The 22,840-nt window shown below is 31.9% G+C and overlaps 1 protein-coding gene across 1 annotated transcript in view; it reads right to left on the bottom strand.

Annotated features, from left to right (window-relative positions):
* Positions 1-21,436, bottom strand: part of LOC108911177 (collagen alpha-1(XI) chain-like) — a 56,481-nt gene extending 35,045 nt beyond the window's left edge. Inside the window, exon 1 of the mRNA XM_018716044.1 lies at positions 21,360-21,436. The gene's annotated coding sequence lies outside the window, so the exon portion shown is untranslated. The remainder of the gene's footprint in view (positions 1-21,359) is intronic.
* Between the last annotated feature and the right edge of the window lie 1,404 nt (positions 21,437-22,840).

Here is a 22,840-nt window from a genome sequence, read left to right as displayed (position 1 = left end):
CCAAGGGTTGTCAGTAAACAAACAATATTTTTTGAGTTGAAATCACGTTGAAATCCTAAAACCAATACTGAAAAAATTGAAAATGTGGAAATTTCATCTGAAATTTTAGATAAAGCGGTTACTGCAGGCATCATTCCGGAGAAATCAAAATCTACAGGGTGTTTTTGAATGGAGTAGCATAAATGATACAAGTGAATCTACATTTCAAAAGAACACGATCTGCAAAAAATCGCCTTAGTAAAATGTTCACCCCTGAAGAGATATGGGCCATCAAAGTTTCCAAAAAAATTATGAAATTTGGCTGTAATTTGAAAACCGAACGAGGTACAAATAACAAATTTTTTACAGGTTGTTTACTAATACAGATGCGAGTTTTCAACTATTTTTCGAAAATTTTAACCCCTCGAAAGGGGTTGAAATAACCAAGCCATTTTTGCCATAACTTTTATATTTCGTAAAAACTCGATATCCAAAAATACGCATTAGATAAACTGGTCCTTTTAGAAACGTTTACCTCTCTAGCAATTTTCCTTTAAAACTTTTCGTTTATTAATAAAAAAATANAAAGGAAAATTGCTAGAGAGGTAAAAGTTTCTAAAAGAACCAGTTTATCTAATGCGTATTTTTGGATATCGAGTTTTTACGAAATATAAAAGTTATGGCAAAAAATGGCTTGAGGGGTGGTTATTTCAACCCCTCTCGGGGGGTTAAAATTTTCGAAAAATAGTTGAAAACTCGCATCTGTATTAGTAAACAACCTGTAAAAAATTTGTTATTTGTACCTCGTTCGGTTTTCAAATTACAGCCAATTTTCATAATTTTTTTGAAACTGATGGCCCATATCTCTTCAGGGGTGAACATTTTACTAAGGCAATTTTTTGCATATCGTGTTCTTTTGAAACGTAGATTCACTGGTATTATTTATGCCACTCCATTCAAAAACACCCTGTATACAAATGTTGGATAAAAAACGAATGTACCTGTATACCTATTTTTATACCAATTCAGTGAAATGTTGCCTATAATTAAATAATAAAGCGGTAACCGAACTTTTCTAAAACTATGTTCAACATTTTCCAAAATGTATGGATAAACGTGATATTTTTTCCCAAGCGCTCCGAATCCTTGTTCTTAATAATCAGTCTGTTTCCTTAGTGCGGGATAAACATAAATAAAATTACGTTCAAATTTATAAGTATATTCCATGATTTTGTTATTTATATTTACTTATTCCTGTTAGGGTTTTCTTCATAGCGATGTAAATAAATATCTCCGTTGATTATGAGTAATTATGAATGATTATTCATGTAGGTAATGTGATACCAATTAGACGAAATACGCGTTAGGCTTCTCTCGCAATTTTTTGTCAGAGATATGAGATTAAAAGTATTAATGAAGGGTTGCCTTCAAAAGGCTAGTGTAATACGTCTTTTATTATACCTATGGTTCAGGTTTTAAGAAGTAACGCAAAAAATTCGTATTTTATTTTGTGTTGAGTTTTCACAAAAACGTTAAAACACGTCAATTAGTAAATAGGAATTGTCGTTTTGTCAAGTTGGTTAAACCTTTTTTGCGCTATGTTTCATAAACCTATGACGTCATCGACATTTTTTTTTAAATAGCACTACCTTATTTTTTATGCATAAATGGATAGCCCATTTGAAGGGAAATGCATCGATATAGGGTTTGGCCTACTTTACTTTGACAGGTGCGAAAAAAGCCAACAATTGGAATGAACATGGTTTGAATTAATAACAAAAGTAGGTATCACAAACTTATGCGCGAACAGTGCTATAGCAAAAGATGTGTTTTGGTTGATTGTAGGTATATGTTTTTATGTAGATTGGGTAGATACACCCGATCACAGCGGCTATGTCGGCATTGTTCTGAAGAAGACAGTTAGCGAATGCAATAGTGCCTCATATCATTGTGACAGTTACAAATACCATAACTTTACATTACGATGGTGTTGTGTTTAAATGAAAAATAAAGAACTGAAATCCTAATTATGGTTAGATACGGAAATAGGATCCGTAGTTATGGTGAAGTATGTCAATTATTCAATGCCAAGGATCCAGAACAACTAATACCTCCGTCCACAATATGCAGATTAGTACGCAAATGATAGGCAAAATGTCATATTTAGCTGTGTTTGCGAAAACGCCAACATATCAATACATAAAAACGTATTTACAATCAACCAAAACACAAAACATCCACAAATTTCTATTTTTTGCTGTGGCACTGTTCTCGCATCGGTTTATGATACCTACTTTTGTTGTTATTTTAAACCATGTCCATTCCAGTCATTGGCTTTTTTTCGCTCCTGTCAAAGTAAAGTAAGCCAAACCTTATATCGTCGTATTTCCCTTCCAACGGATTATCCATTTATGCTTAAAAAATTAGGTGGTGCTATTTAAAAAAAAATGTCGATGACGTCATTGGTTTATGAAACATAGCACAAAAAAGGTTTAGTCAACTTGACAAAATGACATTTCCTATTTACTAATTGATGTGTTTTAGCGTTTTTGTGAAAACGCAACACAAAATAAAATACGAATTTTTTGCGTTTTTCTGGGACACACTGTATACATACATTTTTATTTATTTGTATTTAATATTTTCTTTGTAATGACTAATGACTTTTTGTGTGTGAAAGTAGAGTAATGGGAATGTAAAATATGTCTTCCTAGTACTTATAGCAAAGCATCACCGTATAGGTTGTCCAAAGAATAAGGTGAATTGAAAAATAAAAAACTTTATTTATGCTTAAAAATAAATTTCGTTGATTTCAAAGAAGAAATCCCCACCCGACACAATTCACTTATTCCAACGTTTTTTCCAACTCTCCAGACAGTCTGAAAAGTCCTTTTTCGGTATAACCTTCAATGCTTTCGTCGATTCGGCTTTTATTTCCTCGATCGTGTCGAAACGGTATCCACGAAGTAGTGTTTTGAGTTTAGGGAATAGCCAGAAGTTACTCGGTGCTAAATCAGGCGAATGCGGTGGTTGCGGAACGACATGAGTTGAATTCTACATAGGTACATATTAAGGACAGTACTACGAACCTACAAAAAAATAATTGTATGCTTTCATAATACCCGTGAATTTTAAATAATTCATGCACCTTATTTTTTGGACACAGGTTATCGTCATATGATCTGTTAAGAACGACTTAAATGCGCATTTATCTATTTTTATGTCCATTGCGTTCGTTTTTTAACTTGAACGTGTCTACAGAAATCCGAGTAATATTCCTAAAGGTGTGATTGTCATGTCCAAATGGAACTGATGTTTCAGGTAATTAATTTTTTTTTCTAGGCATTATGCAATCGACGTATTTTGCGTTAATCCAGATTTTCAATTAAATGCTTGCCCAGAACATAACTCTTCTATAACGAATAATTGATAAATATAAAAGTTCTTACAAATATCAGTTAAAGAATGACAAGAACTGATTGACATATTAAACTTATTTATATTATTAGGTACTTCAAAAACACTCAGTTTCCAAAACTATTATGTGAATTGATTGGTAATGTACGCAAGTAAATTATTTTCTTATGTATACAGGGTGATGAAGAAAGTCAACGATTTAAAAATCAAAGAGTATCCCAAAAAACAAAATAAAATTCTTTTCCCAAATACAGGTAGTTAAAATTTTCGAACAAAATCCAAATTGTTTCATCAAATTCAAATTTGGTACAGCCGCTCGATACCGTTAATGGATCACCCTGTATACAGGGTGATTCACAAATGGTGAACAAAAATGAAACGTCGTATTCTTTGGTGAATTTTAAAGGGATTCTTTCCTGTAAAGTATTTATCTCGGACGCTTTGTTAAAAAGATACAGGGTGTTAAAATTCAAAAAATATTAATATTTTTTTTAAGTAATTTAAAAACAAGTGAGTGAAATAATTTGAAATTGGGCACATGTATTTATGTAAATATTGTCCAAAATCTGAGGGCTTTTCCTAAAACTAACATGCTCCAGTGGCGGAGATACAGGGTATCGGTGACATATTTTTCTAAATAAAATAGTACGCCATTGCCTTACGGTAACAACCATTATATTTTCGGATTTGTCTTTCAATTTTCTACAAATTATTACTCTCTTATATTTTTCGAAAAAAGTCTGATTTTCGAGCTAAACTTAAAAAACCAACTGCTCTGCTTATATCAAACCTTTCTATTCGTGCCTCTCTCCGCTAAATAGAATATACTCGTATCTGTCCGAGTACACCTAAGAGATTAATAAAATAAAGACGGTTTTCCGCCATTCAGTCGACTGGGTATACCCTGCAGACGAGAAAAGGTGCCCGATGAATCAAATTATTACCAACTCATTTAGCGTTAAGTTGACGGTTCTCCTTATGCTCTGTGAGCGCCGTGGTTCAAAGGACGGCAAAGGAAACGTTTAAAAGCTTTTCCCCACACGATTAACATGTCTCTAGTGTCGGTAAGGACATCGGCGATACTATGTTAAAAAGTGTCGTCTCTCGGAAAGGCACCAATGTTTTTTTCATTAAAATAATTACAACAATACACAATAGTAAAATAAAAAAATAATAATAATAATCTTTGTTGTCCTTATGAAGTACCAATACAAAAGTATAAATGGTGTAGGACTAGTCAATAAAACATATCTAAAAACATACATATACATTACAAATACATTTTTATACATTACAATAATTTCTTATTAAAGTAATCATGATTAATGTTCAACAATTTTAATATGCGAAACACATTTTTTTCATTTACTAAGCACATTCTTCAATTCACTAAGAATGAGGTTCAGTACACTAACATTTAAGTAAAGCGAGCGATCAAATACCCCCATTTTGTGCAAATGACTGTCACAATTGTAATCCTATATAAATAGTTATTTTTGTATCTAGAACGCGAAATGGTACTTATGCGTTCAAGAATGGAAGTTACTTGTTTGAAAAATGAGCTCGGAAAGTGGAAATGAGCATTTATCAGGGGAAGTATTGGAAGCGGCATCTATAAAGTGCTGTTTCACAATTAATCCCCAAAAAATCGTGGAGACAGTAAGAAATTGCCTACAACGAATTCAAAGGGTGGTGTAGTTCGAAGAAAATTCAAAAAGTGTTCAAAGCGATATTACTGGCATATTTCGAACATAAAATTAATAAAATTAAACCTTCGACGTTATGGCTAGTATATTCCATGGAAAAAAGTACACTGAATGCCAAAGAAATGTAAATATCAGAAAATGTCCAAAACAAACACCATATTTTAAAAACAAATCAGTTAGATACCGTCCGAAAGAGTCCAGAACTTTAACGAAAGAAGAAATTGAGAGATTTTTACAAGAAGCGCCTGATTTTGGACAACTTTTCAGGTCATTTTAATAATTGGTGTTTGTGGAGCTTTGAAAAGAGATGATATGATAAAAAAATCATAAATGAGTTTTGAAAAAATGATAAATTATTTTGACATTTGTTTTATATTCTAGAACGAAAAAGACTTTGGCGTTCTAGAACATAAAAGTACTTTGCAGCTAGATGACAAAAAAGACACTTTGGCAACTGAAAATTTAACGAAAATGTTTTCGAAAAACATATTTTTGTTATAATTCCACATAGAACTATATTACTTTCATTGCAATAGAGTCTAATAGTATTCTACAATTATTTACATCTACACTTGTGTTTGTCGTAGGACGTAGTGTGTCAGTGGCGGTCCATGACTTATTTTACTGGGTATTTTGTTAAAAAAAAATTATTCCATTAGCTATTATTTTTAATAGGCCTTTCCATGAATGTGTTTTCTGAATTTATGAAAGCAAGCCTGTATATTATGTGCTAATTAAAATGTTATCACAAATTATAGACTCATTAATCAATATATTCAGTGCGGTTCTTACAAAATAGTGTGCAGTCTTCTTAGTGACGTAAGTTCAGTGTGATTGAAGAACAATATGATTTTTTACCTAAGAAATAAATTTAATAAATTATAGATTTTAGTAAAGTTATCTATAAAATGAACCACAGCATACGCATCGCTAAATTAGTGATAATCTATGCGCATGGCGTTACACGTAAGTCAAAAATTGCACCAATAAATGGCTTCTATTCTTTTCATATAACTACTTCTCCTCAAGGCTCCCATTTAGGGCCTCTGCTTTTTGTTATTTAATTTAGTTCTATTATTTTGTTTTTGGTTCGTTGTTTAGTTTACCTAAGCTGGATCAATGTCAGAGGTCATTGACACTGACATTCGTAAACTAAATAAAGTGCTTTATAATAAATAGTAACAAGTATTTTTTATTGAAATCTTGAAATGACTTCAAAATATATTTCAATTCTATCAAATTAGTTAGCTTATTTATTTATTTGTATCGTGTACATTTTATAACCAGGAAAAATAATTATTTACTTACAATTAATAATTATACCTATGTTAGTTAATATTTCATAAATCCTGCTAATGTATTATTTTTTCAAATTTTTCTCAATGTTGGACGTTCAGTTGGTAAAGATATAGAAAAATATGGTGGCATTCTAAACTGGATGGTCTGCCTAAGAAATACCATTATTTCGAGTCAAATTCCCATTATATTTCAATTAATACGACACTGAGATCGTACAGTTTCACTGATGTTTAAAAAATTATTAAATTTACACCATAAGTAATCCTACGTTGTGTTTTTCAGTGCACCTATCTGTATTAGCGGGATGACTATTAACAGTATTAATATCGCGAGTGGTATTAACTTAACGCCCTATTATTTCATTTGTTTTAATCAGTTCGCTTGTGTAGGTGCACAATATTTATCAGGTCATATTATTATCCCGTTAAGTATTATAAACTCTAATAGACCTTTGTAGGTGGAATTTGGAATTATGGGAAAATTGTAAAGATAATTTAATGAATAACATAATATCTACATTTTCCAGGAATTGTTTTCAAAAGGATATAATTCTACGTCAATTTGTTAATACCGTATTTAATATTGCCCTTTTTATATAAAAAGACGTAGTAGAATATTTGGACGGATGACATTAAGGAGACTTAAACTTAGACACTAATGTTTCTGTTATTTTGAACATCATTGGGTGTACTTAGATTAAAAGTGTTATTAAAGTTGAACAAGTATTAAAATTAAATAAACCACTGAAATTGCCACTACCCTCATCTTGGAGCAATTCTCAAAGCAGTCCAATACATCTTTATTAATAGTTATATTATTTTCAGATGTTGTCAAATCAGAAATGACAACGGTGCTTGGTTTATCATTACTACTATCGACTTTCAGTATTCTTTTCGCAATATTTTCTATATTCAAAAGTGAGTCTTCAATGTAGCCTTCCGCCATAGTGCTAGATCTCCATCCACGTTCGTCGTAATGCGTGTCCACAGTACTCGTTCCAGTACATTTTGCCACTTTTTGCGAGACGGCACTGATTTTATGAATACCGACTACCATTCGATGACACTTTCCAGTAACATATCTGAGAAATAATCGACGTACTCCCAATCCGGGTAGAGGTAAAGCAACATATTTTCGATAACAACTTAAATAATTGTCTCCCAGCACAGTAAAGGAATGTGGTCTCTTGGTTTTGGTATTGGGAATTTTTATAATTAAGGCGGATTTCACATCTACAACATTATCAATTATTGTTGAATTGACTAAGTTTCATTAAGGAGGTATATCGGGGTCCGAGGGAAGTGAGGAGCGCAGGGGGAGTCCTATGCTTTTCTTATGAGACTAAAGCCCGCTGCCAATTTGAAAAAATTAAATTCTTTTGAAATTATTTGCGATAAACATTACCTATATAGCAAATAAATCTATTCATATGCACACCGCATACATATTGACTACTTAACAACATAAAAATGTCATATTTAAGTAGTTTTAAATTATATTTAATGAACGCATAAAGAATATGTAGATGTGGCAACAGCGCTAATAATCGAGTAGCAGTTGTACACACTGCGAACCTACAGACCTCGGACATCGGAGATATTGCATATCAAATTCGGGTAAAGATGCGTACGCGTTCAAAAATGTATTGTGTGTAAACTATGTACAATATAATTATTATATTGTATAGCAAATATATCGTATTATCCTCGCGAAGATTTGTATCCTTTATTTAAAATCCGTAAATCATGTGAACTGGTAAAACAACGAGAATTATGTTAATTTAGTTCTAAAGAAAATAAATGACACTCGCGCCCATCTCTCGTCTAAGTCAAAGAAAATGTTGGATGCAATTTTGAAGGTTCTGTGATAGAAATTACATTATTACTCACTGTTCGTGTTTCGAGATTTTAATCTCTATTTTAGTAATTTTACAAAAGGTTTGCAACTATAACTAATTTTTTAGATATAAAGTTTGCTGAGAAATATTTATGTTCCTTTGTTATTCAGTACAAATACTTTTATCTCAAGTATTACTAATTATATTAATCAAGTAAAGAAAACTTTATGTAACCCTAAATATTGCTGGGTAATGATTACGATGTTTTTATAAACCCTTAAATATATTAAAAGGATTTATCAACTGTATTTTTTATTCCAATAAATATATTACAGCTTCCTAGTCTTTTTTAATTAATCTAGTTTTTTAAAAACGTTACAAAAAATCACCTGTTGTGGATAATTTATTGATGATAACAATGTACATGGGATATAGGAAAAATGTATATGTTTGAAATCAATTTCGTTTGTATCAAGTATTTCAAATGTATTCCCTCCTTGCTGTCAGCTGATTGCGAGGTTGCCACATTAATCCTCAAGTCAGCCAGAAATGCAATTATTGGTTTCTGTTTCTAATTAATACAGCTGTACTATGTTCAAAACTTACATTAGTTTTACATTAAAAATAAGATAATACTGTGTACTATCTATGGAAAAGTTTTGTTTCACAATTTCTACATTTTTTTCTCAGTTATGGGCAAAAAAGAGCCACACCGTCCATCTTCGCCATACAAACCTATGTTAAAATGAACAACTCTCAACAACAATATCTCAAAATCTAGATTCAAAAAAAATTTCCAAAAGAAAATATGACACAGAGGGAGCACTGGGTAATAAGCTATATAAATTTCAAGTACATCTGTGCATTTGAGTAAACCCGATATACCTCCTTAAATATCTTTAGAGCTGAAGAAATTTTCTTTAAATAATGAAATAGGTAAATAAATCCTTAAGGAAGCAAAAGTTAGCTTGTCCCAAATCGATTCATTTTCACCTAAATAAGTTACCCTTGAGATACGCCCCATTCGCTTCCCGACACCCTGTATATTACTCTAACAATATCAGATGTGTCAAGGTTCATTCGACAAACGACACAAATATATACAGAACTAGGTCAAATTTAAACGATTAAAGCTGTTTTAATAAAACCACTGATGCTTTAGATTAGCATAACTTTAATACCATTAATATTTCACATTTCAAAGAAGCAGAAAACAAAATTAATACAAAATTATATCATTGCGTCAGTGTGGACACGGAGTTGCATTGGGTTGCAAGCGGTATTGTTAATGTTAGTAAAAATACAAACTTTGCTAAACATTGTTAGGCGACACAGTTAACTAACGCTGTTCGCTTCAGTGTGGCTGGTCGGAAATATTAAAGTCAATAATAAATTCATAAAACTACTACAAAACATTTGGCGCTCCTAAACTTTTTATAACCATAATGCGTTGTTAAAAAATACATACAATTTTCTATATTCATTAATGTTACTACATCTCTTTGCGTGACAAGAGGTCTTAAAATTAAAATAAACATTTCATTTATTTCATTTTAATGTTACAGTCGTGTGACAATGTGAATTTTCTCGAGCTCCGCTAGAAACGTCATAAAAATTTAATTTGCTGCTGCAATTAGAGATACATTAAGAGAAATTACGAGAATTTCTTTAAAGTAAATTCTTACCCTTTTCAAATAAAAATTTAAGTTATGATTTAAACAGTCTGACTAGATAGAGGTGCTAGCTTTTTAGAACACGAAAAAATATGCATTCAGTTTGTACGTAATTTCTTAATTGAAGCTATGGCGGACAAGTACAGGCGCGGCTTTGAAATTTTTCTAACCCCAAGCGATATAAAGACACCTGTGCTATAAATAGTGGTATTCTGGAATATGTAAAACGTAGCACATTGATGCATCTTACAGATTTGATAAATAAATATTAACTATTTATACGGTAGATTGTATAAAAATATATAAAATTGTAATAATCAAAATTTTTTAAAAATTTCTAAGAATAGAAATTAAAAACTACTTTAATCATGAAAATCCGTTTAATTATGTCAATATTATATCAATACAGTTTTAACAAGTTAAGGCAAGTAGACAAATGTGTATCAGAAATTAATACAGGTGTTGGGCAAAAAGTGTAGACTAATATACAGAGTTGCTGGAAACGGTCGAGTATCTCTTAAAGTAAGATAGCTACCGAAAAATCATAAGCCACAAACATTTTAGGTTTTTTTATCTATTAAAATAAAGAAAAATTAAGTATACAGGATCAGTCAAAAAAACATGACGAAACAAATTTACTTTTTCTTTAACTGAACACCCTATATATTATTCCATATTTTAATTCTTCTCGAAATTCTAAACAAAATTCATATAGCACATCACGTACCTAACCGTTTTCGAGATATCGAATTTTGAGAATTATTTTCTTATAAATTATACAAAAATAGTGTAGTAGTCCATTATGCTTACAGTCCATCAAGTTAACCTTTCTAGCTCCATAACAATGCCGCGTTGTTCTTTTGTTTAATGGTGATTATCTTGACAACACATGTCAAAAATACGTTTGGTGTGAAGTGAACAATTTTCTCGCAAAAATAGCAAAAGTGAAACCGAACGTACTGAAGATTTAATGATCATAGGATAGGATATGGTGATAGAAGACGAAGTAGTGGATATTTCTCATGAATTGCATCCCGATCGGGAACGTATTTGTAAATCAATCGTTTCAAAAACATTGCAGCGTTTTCGTGCAACTGGAGGTGTCACAGATCGACGAAAAAGTGGAAGACCAGTATGCGTTACAAATGAAGAAAATTCTTTGAACGTCATGTGATGTGGCGAAAAATCCAATAAATTCGACAAAACAGAAGGCTTTAAATCATAACATGAGTCATATTCCATTCAAAAAATTTTCAAACGGGAAAAATTACATCCATATAAAATTCGTTTGTTATAGTAAAGACGATTGTGATCGTAGAATCGAGTTCTGCGAAGTTGTTATGGATAACCCACATATTGTTTTCTGACGAATCTACATTTTGTTGTTGTTTTGTTTGTAAGTATATAGTGAACTTTGAACTATTTGAGGTTGCTCTAATAATGGGGGTTTCTGGTGCCTGTCGATGCTGCGAATTGACAAATTTGAAAATTAGTGACGTACAGGATGTTGGCAGGTACCTACTTGTTTCAATACCTGGCACCAAGACGAGCATTTCAAGAATCAGATATGCGTTCCGAAAATGATGTCGACGATGCTGCAAGGGTTGTTTTTAACGGAAAGGAAGTTAAATGTGATAAAACAAAAACGAAATGTCTATTACTATAAATAGTCCAACCAAATTACACTTGGAGAAAAAAAAATTGTTACCTGGACTTTTATAAGTGGAAATGGTAAAAAGGCTTATAATAAACCTAAAAAAAATAAATGCCTGAGCAGGGGCGGCGGAGGGTTGGTTTGGGGGATTGGAAAGTTATGAAAAATTGTATCATTGGGATTTCTGGCGAATGTTGACGTCAAACAAAAAAGTATCTAATACAAAAGTTGTAGATCATGCAAAAATCTACAACTTTTGTAGAGGTCACTTTTTAACATAACCTCAAAATTTCCGAAATGCAAAAATGCGAAAAACAGGTTTTTTTTCTGATTTTTCGTTTTTTATTTCTCATTTCCGCAAAAATAATTTAATTTTGACGAAACTTGGTGAAAGTATCCCTTTTTGTGTCTTAAATAGCCACAAATTTTTTTAGATAAAAAAATCAAAAAGTTTCGGAGATATTCATTTTTTTCGTTCTGAAACACTTTTTTCAAAGAAAAATTAAATAACCTCAAATTTTTTTAGATAAAAAAATCATTGGATAGAGCGAAAAAAGTGGCAATGTAAATATGCAATTTATTTAAAATTCATTTTCAAATAAAACTAGAAAAATAAATAAAACGATTTTGCAATATTTCGGGTTTTCGGATTTCGCGTCAACAGTAGACTTTGCTGTTAATACTTTGTATTGCTGAAATCTCAAATCGTCCAGAGATAATTTATCATTTGTGCATTTGTAATTCGAGTTAGATGTTTTATAGCAATACTGTACAAAAAAAAAGTTTTGGGTCAAACAATGAGACAGTTTTTTTTCCTATTTTTTTTTCGTAGAATTAAATGGTGTAATCAGTTTTTGAATGTTTTTTAATTTATTATATATTATAATTATCAAGAATAACTGAAACATTCATTGTTGTGTCATGTTTTATTTTTTTACTGCATTTTCGAGTATGTTTTTGAACTGTGATTACAGATTGTTTTATTTCACCAAAAAGTATATGTTAAAACGAAAAAAATGATTACCGGCAGAACTCTGTACGAAGATTTTTTTAAGTATAATTTTTCTTTGAAAAAAAGATCTTTCAGGCCGAAAAAAACGAAATTGGAGGTTACTTAAGACAGAGAAAGGTATACTTTCACCAAGTTTCGTCAAAATTAAATTATTTTTGCGGAAATGAGAAATAAAAAACGAAAAATCAGGAAAAAAAACAGTTTTTCGCATTTTTCTAGGAAATTTCGAGGTTATGTTAAAAAATTACCTCGACAAAAGTTGTAGATTTTCGCATGATCTACGACTTTTATATTGGATACTTTTTTGTCTGACGTCAACTTTCGCCAGAAATCCCAAAGATACAATTTTTCATAACTTTTCCACCCCCCAAATCAACTCTCCGCCGCCCCTGCTCACGCATTTATTTTATTTTTTTTCGTTTATTATAAGCCCCTTTACCATTTCCACTTATAAAAGTCCAGATAACAATTTTTTTTTACCCTCTAAATGAGTTATTTTGATCGGTCTAAAATGTAAAATGTTAATAAGTAAACAAATTAAATTTGATTTGTTATAGGTTTATTATTTTTTCATTATTCTACTAGTGAAATAAAAGTTACTTTATTCCACTAGTGGATAAAGTATCACTTTAGACGGTTTATATGTGTGGATAAAAGTCCGATTATAAGGTGATTGCGGATAAAATAATTTTCTTCTCTTAAGTTATCCCGATCTTTGGGGTACTCAATAAAATATTTATACTTATGGAATTCTAGCCGCTACCACTTTTATTTTAAAGACCAAATGGTCCTTGGCTAATACAGTACGCGCACACGCAAGTCCTTATTACCTAAGAGTCCCTATGTTGCTTTTGTGTTTACTATACATTTTCCGCCAGAAGGGCCGTAAAATGTTTAAGGTCCCCTATAAAACTGAAATAAAACCCGACGACTCGGGAATTCCCATAATTCCGCTCCGCCCGCCCCTCTGGATCCCCGAACGCGTCATGGCGCGGATCTGGAAATGGTCGCTGACAACGTGTCAGCGGGAGCTGGTTAAATAGACGTGAACAATAATCTCCGATAACCACGTGTGCGGGATTTCCCCCCAGTTTTTTTTTCTACGAAACTTCCGTGGGCCATCCTGGGAATACTTAGGCGATATTAATGGCGAAAAAATTGCCCTTTCGTTTCGTTCGATATACATAGAGTACTAGTTATTTATTATACTAGAAATTATTATTAATTTTAAAATTGAATAAATTTTTCTTTTTTTTTCGAAATTTAACACTTTTCGATGAAAAAAAAAATGGATTTTTGCGAAAAAAGACATTTTCAATTTAAAAAAATTGTAGCTGTTTGAACTCTTGAGGCTTTCTATGGCAAAAAAACAGTCAATTGTGTTTTACGTGCGAAGGCCTTAACGACACATATAAAAAAGACTTGTTAAATTAAAAATACGTCAAAAACATCTGCCACAAAGTAAAATAATCTGAAAACATGTTGCACATTGTCATTTCTTGCTGTAATAAATTTAAAATTCGTTAAAATTCATATCGAGCAATGTGACAACGGCGCAGCGGTTTATTAACATGAGGTAGGTACTAAAGTGTTCGGCAACCACCAATACGCAATTCAGTTGGTATCTGGATTCGACCTTGTCGGAGTGTTTTTTGCGTACGACTATTTCCTTTTCTTGAGGTGTTTTCCAGCGAGTGCGTGAAAATTGAATTCGAAGGTGCCGTGCGTGCATCGAAAATGGTGGTGGACATTTTGAGCATATGTTGTAGTTTGTTTTGTACTTGTGCGTTTAAAAATTACTGAATTTTGCTTTTTAGTACGTCCCTAAATTATTTTTAGTCCGTATGATTATTTGGACGACGTGAATCTTTGGGTACTTTAATTACATATTTTTCAAATACGTAATTAAAAGTTAAGTTCTGTATTTCATGCTGATGTAATGGCAGTCAAACATCTTACACCCTGTAGACCAGAAGTTAAAATATAACGAGTTTCATGAAAACATGGCATCATTATTTTTTCATCGGAGCAATTAATTGTCATTGCAATGTAAATATAAAAAAAATCTTTCACTTTTCTCTTCTTATCTTATATTTTTTGCGTATTTCGGAGAATAACGCAAGAACAAGACATTAATTTTTATCTCTCCTCTCAATATTTCATTTATATTAGGGAAGCAAAGTTTTGAGCGTTTGTACGTGGGTGTAATATAGACATAAAATGCTTCCTACACCCTTTTAATGTATTATTTTTAGTTTAATTTACTCCGAAGCTGTTAAGGACAATTAATAAAGCGTCTTTTTCCGTATCGTAGCATAATTGATAGACAATGTACAGAAGTTCTCCAAAATACTTAAATAAACTGAATATGATACGATTTTCGAAACTTAAAATGATTTTTTTCTCAAAAATTAACGAATTTAATTAAAAAAATTGCATGTCTTCTATTTTAATTTCCATTTATTTGTTGCATTTTTTTAGTGACGATTTTTTAGTTAGTAGGAATTACAATTTAATTTAAATTTGATAGTAATAATTATTATTACATATTGGGGCAAATACGTCATATATTTATAATTATGATGTCAGACTTGCAGGTTTCAAAATTATAAAAATACAGCATTTTCCAATAAAAAAAACATAAACATACATATGTCTAACAACTTATCAATTTTATTTGAACCTTACTTATGATCTCAGTATGTGCAATATAGTGATTTCCAGTTGAATGATTTTCAACAACTGTCATGTATACCGCAAGGTTATATCTTACGACCACTTATTTTCATAGTACTTTTTAATGACATTGTAAGTTCCTGCAACATCAAAATTTTAATTATTTGAATATTAACACATTAAACGAAATTAACATATGGTACCTGAACAATAATTTACTCCTAAATCCTAATAAATATATAGTCATGACATATACAAACAAACCTTAACCAACTGTGTATAATAACCATATTGGTACTGTTTTGAATGAATTGGAATTTATATAAAATATTGGTGTTTATTTTGACACCAAACTGATTTTTACGAGACATAAAACTGATTACCTCTTCTGCGAGCAAGAATTTAGTATTTGCCATTAGAAATTCTAAGGAATTTACCAGCCAGCATATTTTAACGTTATTGCCACATAATAAATTAATCCAAAGTAAACAAAATTGCGAAAAGTTTAAATTTAAGCAGATCCGATCCTGTTCCGAACGCTTACGAAGGACAACGGTCTGTCAAAAGCCCGTACAGTCGCCTCTGAACAGCCCCTACTGTCAGTTGACTTCAGTTGACTTCACACCTGGTATGGTAAGGCAAAAAACAGTCACGTTAATTCTAATTTTTGCAGTGTATACTTTGTTTTCCTTTTCAAGCTTTTGTGTGATATTATGAAAAAGAATGTATACGAATCAAGAAAGAGTTAATATGGTTAGAGCTTACTTTTTGTCAGGAGAAAAAGATGATGTTGCACGATGACGATATGAGATCCCGACCTATGTACCGAATAAAAAAATGTTTGTCCGCTTGGTTCAACGGTAATGTTGAACGGGAACAAAGTCAGAGAGTGAGAAACAGAACCAGAAATTTTATATGCCGTGGAAGAGGACCTCGGTACCAGTACTCGAAGATTAGGTCATTTCAAGTAGGTCATATGCTGTAAAAATCAGATGAGTAAACATATTATTTACTTATTTTTGTGTATTTCATTTATCATTATTTATTTATTTATTTGTTCGAGTTTTCTATTAGATTATTTGTTAGGTTTCATAATTTATCTTATTTAGAAGAATTAAATTTTCGTTTATGTGGGATGATATGGTTCGCAATAAAAGTAACTCGCCATATAGCAGTATTTCACAGCAATGGTGTTTAAATTTGCTTTTTAACAACGTTTCCTTTAAATTATAAGATCTGACAACACTGCATACCGTAGTTCCCAAGTGTGTATGCAACACGCGCCGTTGTTTGCGTTCACACTCGCTCGTCCAGCGGCGGGGTATGAAAATTACTAAAAAAAGGATTAAAAAAAATAAGTTTTCACAACGGGATTTAAGAAAACAAACTTATAATACGAGTTTTTCTGTATCAAATATGGTCACCATTCAAAGGTGCACCCTGTAGAAACATTTGTGTCATCCCTGCGAAAGATTGACCTCGAGCGTTTAAAAAAAAATCTATTCCACCAATTCCAGCGAATTGATTTGAACTCTATCCTCACGCACTGTACAGAGACCTCGCTGGACACGCTTCCACTGGATCTATTTATATCCGCGATGGTGACGATTATTGCTCTTAATTTGTTTAATAAGCGCGCTCCTCAGTCTAATACGTAATTACATTGTTTCTCAAAATTTAATTACGGACGTTTCAAAAATAAAAACACCGAGGAAAATCTCCCGATATTTTTCTTCTTTGTTTACCAGAAGAAGGGTAAATACTGTGTAATATTAATAATGCCATCAAAGGAGGTAGCTTTGTCGCAGCATCTTAATAATAAGATCTGTTTAAATAACGTGAGGTATAATTTTATTCTTTTGACGCGAAGTTGCCCCAAAAACGGATGACGAGGGTATGGCGTTTGTCTGGATAAATCCAGTGGGAGCTTGTTTTCCCCAAATTATTATTGAAAACGGCATAATAAGTGAACCGGAAAAGTTTTTGAGACTATAAATAGGCCTATTACACTGAAAAAAAAATTGGGCGAAATTTCACTCAAATTTCATTCAATGGTGTAACAACTTCTGTCCACAGGCCATTGTGTGAAGTTTTCAATCTATTAGAATTATTTTGTGGAAAAACGCTCGGACACGTCGATTAGTATTTTTAGTTGCGGGTTTTTTGACATAAGAAAATTGTTACAGGGCGCCTCAAGGAGAGCATCTGCAGTCATCATTGATTTTTTTAATGGAACATCCTGTATATTATGCCAATTTTGAATTCTGTATAATAAATTTTGTATGACATACCATATCTCTAAAATCAGCGGTTTTCGTAATAATGACGTTTAGAATGTGAATGTTTAATCATAAAACATTATTTAAATAACAATTCCTTTACAATAAATGTTCAATGTTTTGTCCGTTTACTTCAATACATTTTTGTGGTCGAAGAATTGTTTCCCGTTGAACGTTTTTAATTACCTCTGCTGGAATAAGTCTTATTTCCTGGCGTATTCTCTGTTTCAGGTCATGAAGACTATTTGGTCTATTCACATAAACTTCAGATTTCAAATAACCCCATAAGAAGAAATCTAAAGGGGTTAAATCCGGTGACCTTGGTGGCCACTCAATAGGACCTCTGCGTGCAATCCATTTATTAGTAAAAGTTAAGTCAAGAAATTATTGAACATCAATTGCAACATGAGGAGGTGCCCCATCGTGTTGCAACCATGTCAATATGTCATTATGAGGAATACCTGGATCTTGTGGATTAGGAAACACAACAGCTAAAGCGGGGATGAGTTCAAACTGAAGAAAGTCTAAGAGCGTTCTCCATTTAAATTTTGTTCAAAAAAATAAGGTCCAAAAATTCGGTTTTCGACAATACCTACCCAAACATTTATTTTTAGACGATGTTGTGTGTGACAGACTTGTTTCCATCAAGGAGTTGCCCAGTACTTGCAGTTTTGTCTGTTTCCATGTCCATTTAAAACAAAAGTAGCTTTTTCAGAAAAAAATATTTTTCGGGTGAAATCTAAGTTTTGATTATTCATCTCAATTATCTTCTGACAAAACTGCATTCTTCGGTCATAATCGTCTTCCAATAGATCATTGTATCAATTGAACCTTATAATTATGATATTTATTTTTTGGGAATATTTGTGACACAGCTCCAGATGACAAATGACAATTCTTGGAGGCTACATGGGGATTATTTACAGTTTCTAGTAAAACGTCTAGTTTAGAATCTACTTATATTTCTGCTGGTCTTCCTTTAGGTAAATCTCTAACGCAGTCGTGCTCAGCAAATTTCAATTCAATTTTGCTGATAGTAGATCTAGTAATTGGAGGTCGATCAGGATAGATTACATTAAACAAATTGCACACTTCTTGTTGATCATAAGTATTTCATTACGTTCTTTCTCAGATAAATGCATTTTTAAAATGAAACGTAAAATTGACAAAATGACACTGACAAACTAAACGCCGATGATAGTTTAGATTTTACTGTTACAAAATACTACATCAAAATGGCCTAGGGGTCAATGAATGAAAAACGATTAATACGAAGAAAATAATTGTTTTGTTTAAGATAAAATTTGGCATACCCGGTTGTTTTTGTTGGCTTTTAAAAAAAATTTACAAGGTTGTTCAATTTAAACATTTTATTTAATTAGTTGTGGGTCTTTTAAAATATCAATTTTCAAACGTCATTATTACGAAAACTTAGAGATATGGTGTGTTATACAAAAAGTGTTCAGAATTTACCGTACAATTCAAAAATGTCCTAATATAAAGGGTGTTCCATTAAATAAAAGCGGTTGTCGACAAAATAATTACCTAAACGAATTCGTTTCTTTCATAAAATAAATTTTACTTTTTATTTTTGGATAATTATTTATTATTAGCTTTTTACTAGGTATTCAAACTGAGACTACAGAATTATATGGTATACTTGCATCACTTAATTTAGATTTATTTATTTATTTATTTCAATTAATGTCACCAGAGTGTTTACACACGTCAAAAGAAAAGGAAAAGCACATAACTTAGTACGCTGAGATCACTTACTATATAAAAAATATACAAAGATAGAAAAATCAATATAAAATAGTTACAGACTAACAATATCATTAAAAATATTACAAACATACAAAACAATACATGTAGATAGGTACAGATGATAAGAACCAACAAATAGTTAAAACTAACAAATTAAATATTGTGCAAGTCGCTTGATAAAAACTGAATAAAATCATAAAAAGGCGTTTCTCAATAAATAATTCTTGATTCTTTTTTTAAAAGTATTTATATTTAAAATCCTTACATAATCAGGGAGAGCATTAAATAATTTTAAACCCCAATATCCTGTACCATTTCGTGTTCTAGTTAGTCTTAGATGTTTATTTGAGAGGTAGTTCCTATTGCGGGTATTATACCTAAGTGTGAATTTCATGATTACAGTTAAATGACCCTATATTGTTTCTAACATACATAATACAGTGGAATATATAAGTACATGGAAATGTGAGTATATTCAATTCAATAAACTGATCTCTGCAGTCATCTCTATAGTTTAAGCCCGATATCACCCTGATAGCCTTTCTCTGTTGTGAAAACACTTGCCGACTCGAGGGAGCGTGACCCCAAACAAGGATTGCATAAGGCAAAACAGAGTGAATGAGACTATGATATACTGTTATTAAAATATTTCTGGATAGTTTATATAAGAGAGTACGGAGCAAATATAGATGCTTTGATATTTTGGAACAAATATAATTGACATGCTGGTCCCATAACAATTTAGAGTCTAGGTATACTCCTAAAAATTTAACAAAATCTGGATTATTTAAATGTTCTCCACTTCGTAGGGTAAAAACCATAGTCACCGTTTTCGACTTGTTCAAGTTCAAGTTATTAGAAGCAAACCAATCACTTGCTCTTGACTGAATTTGAGGTGATTTCTCTGTTAATAAAACTAAGTCTTTATTTCTATAGCTTATATTAGTATCGTCAGCAAATAACACACTATTAATATTTCCATGTAAAGAAATTGGAAAGTCGTTTAAGTAAATTAGAAATAGCAGAGGACCCAATACTGAGCCCTGGGGCACACCATGAATAGTATTCTTTAAACCAGACTTAACACCGTTGTGTTGAACATATTGAACTCTATCATTTAAATAAGATTCCACTAATTTTATACTTTCTCTTGAGAAACCATAAAAATATAATTTATTTATAAGGATATTATGCGACATACAGTCGAATGCCTTTGTTAAGTCTAGAAATTAGGAAGCAACAAACTCACCATCCTCAAAACCAACATTTATAATTGATGTTAAATAATCATTGGCCAAAGTAGTTGATAAGTTATTTCGAAAGCCATGTTGATGATAGTTAAAAAGTTTATTTGATTCAAAATAAGTTACAATTTGGACATTCAATATATCTCGAATATTTTAGCCAGCACAGGCACAACAGAAATAGGTCTGTAGTTCGATGGATCATTGACATTATCTGTTTTATGTATCGGGACGACTTTCGATATTTTAAGACATTGTGGAAAAGTATTATCATTGATGGAATAATTAATTAGATAAGTGACAGGAATTAATATACGAGTACTGCTAGTTATACCTTTCAGAATTTTGGATGACCAGTTGTAAGCATTTAAAATATTTAAATTGTGCAATACTTTTCTTATTTCATCTATTTATTATTCACAATTTTTTATAAATTCTCATTAATTTCTCTATCTCTATATCTCGAAAATGGAGCGAACGTGTATTTACATTATTTTTTTTTGTTAATATGTGACGTAGATCCGCTGTTAAGGTTTAGCAATATTTACACCCTGTAAAATTAGTACGGAATATTTTTCATGGCCATGCTAACAAAATTTGTGTAAAACTGAACTAATTTTCCAAAAGCGTTCCTTTTTTTAAATTTGTTTACGTAATTTATGAGTTTAGAACTCAAGCAACCCCCAAATATATCCGAATTCCAGCAATGTTTACTTGCCAAGAATAACAAAATTCCTAATTAAATTACATCCCCGGAATCGTAAAACAGAACAGACAGTTAGTTACTTTATCAAAAATTGTGTTTCCCCTACGAACCTCTTCGATCCAGTTCCATTCCAGGACGGCCGAGGGCGAGAAACAAAACACTCGCGAGTCGCGAAGACGCGCTCCACTTACGCACTGATCATAGTTAATAGCCGCTGGCGCAAGAAGTAATGTCGTAATGAATAATAATATATATGCATCATCTCTGCCACGCGTTACAAATTAAATTTTTCTGTAAGCGTAAGTGGCTCGGGTCAGTGGCGGGTCGGGGATGAGGAAATGAAAATAATGGTGGAATTATTCGTTCTGGTCTTCCAAAAAAGTCTTGATCCCGTCGTTATTTCACCTACTAACTTCTTAGTATCTTGTTTCATTGCACCGAACTACTGTGGGTGAGGTGCAAGGACTGACATCTATCGGTGGCTTCGATTCATAGTCATTTGAAAATGCTTGACGTTTTTTAATAACAAACCAAGCATTTTCTGGACTGAATATGTGGCATATACTTTAAGAGAATTGAAAAAGTCAGTTTTGAATTATATATATATATATATATATCTTCTAAATTTTTTGAACACAACTATCCTAAATCATGTAAACAACCTCAAATCGTCTGCAAATAATGATTGATCACAGTTGACAATAATACTGATATCAGTAATAAATAATGGGGATAGTAGAGGTCCCAGATTTGAACCCTGTGGTACACCGGAGGTTGCTTTAAATACCATAGACTCATGTCCACAATATGTATTAGGTAAATTATTTTCTGTTATTATGTTAGTAGTTAATTTTAGTGAAAAGCATTACAAAATCAGAAATTAGTTAGTTAAGTTTCATTTTTGTGAGTCGAATTGATTCTAGGTCCCCATAGAAAAAAATCTGCTGGTGTAAGTGCAGGTGTTCTTGGTGGCCAGTTTTATTTATTTAGAGCGTCTACCTATCCATCTGTTAGGTAAGTGTGTTTGAAGCCATTCTGTCACAAGTCTGGTGCAGTGGATTGAGGCACCATGTAGCTGTAGCATGGGATTTTTGCTGTTCAATCAAAGGAACATCATCAAATGAATCATAAAATTCAGTTCGCAGAAATGTGTGAAAAATATTTCCATTTAAATTTTCCATGGAAATAAAAACGGAACTTATAATGTTTGACCAGAAATACCACAAAAAGCATTAATTTTCTGTAACTACTGACGCTTGCGGTGAATTATATAATGGGGGTTTTCAGGCGACCAATAACGAGTATTTTCTGAACTTACTATCCCATTAGTGGAAAATGCAGCTTAGTCCATGTAAATGATGTTTTTTTTTAAAAATAATGGATCTTGTAAATAGTTTCCTTGTACCCAGACCAACCTCCTTTTTGCATCACCTGCTTCTAACGTGTGTAGGTATTTGACTTTAAATGGCCTAATATTTCTTTTCTTTAAATGATTCCAAACTGTCATCTTACTTACATCGGGTAAATCTCGAACTGCATCAGATAAACTATTTGTAGGATTATTTCGGAATTATTCAGTTATAGTGTCCCC

Source organism: Anoplophora glabripennis, unplaced genomic scaffold, assembly GCF_000390285.2.
Source record: "Anoplophora glabripennis isolate ALB-LARVAE unplaced genomic scaffold, Agla_2.0 scaffold559, whole genome shotgun sequence".
NCBI lineage: Eukaryota > Metazoa > Arthropoda > Insecta > Coleoptera > Cerambycidae > Anoplophora > Anoplophora glabripennis.
The sequence above is the reverse complement of the archived record's forward strand: the minus strand, read 5'-3'. Positions and strand labels throughout refer to the sequence as shown.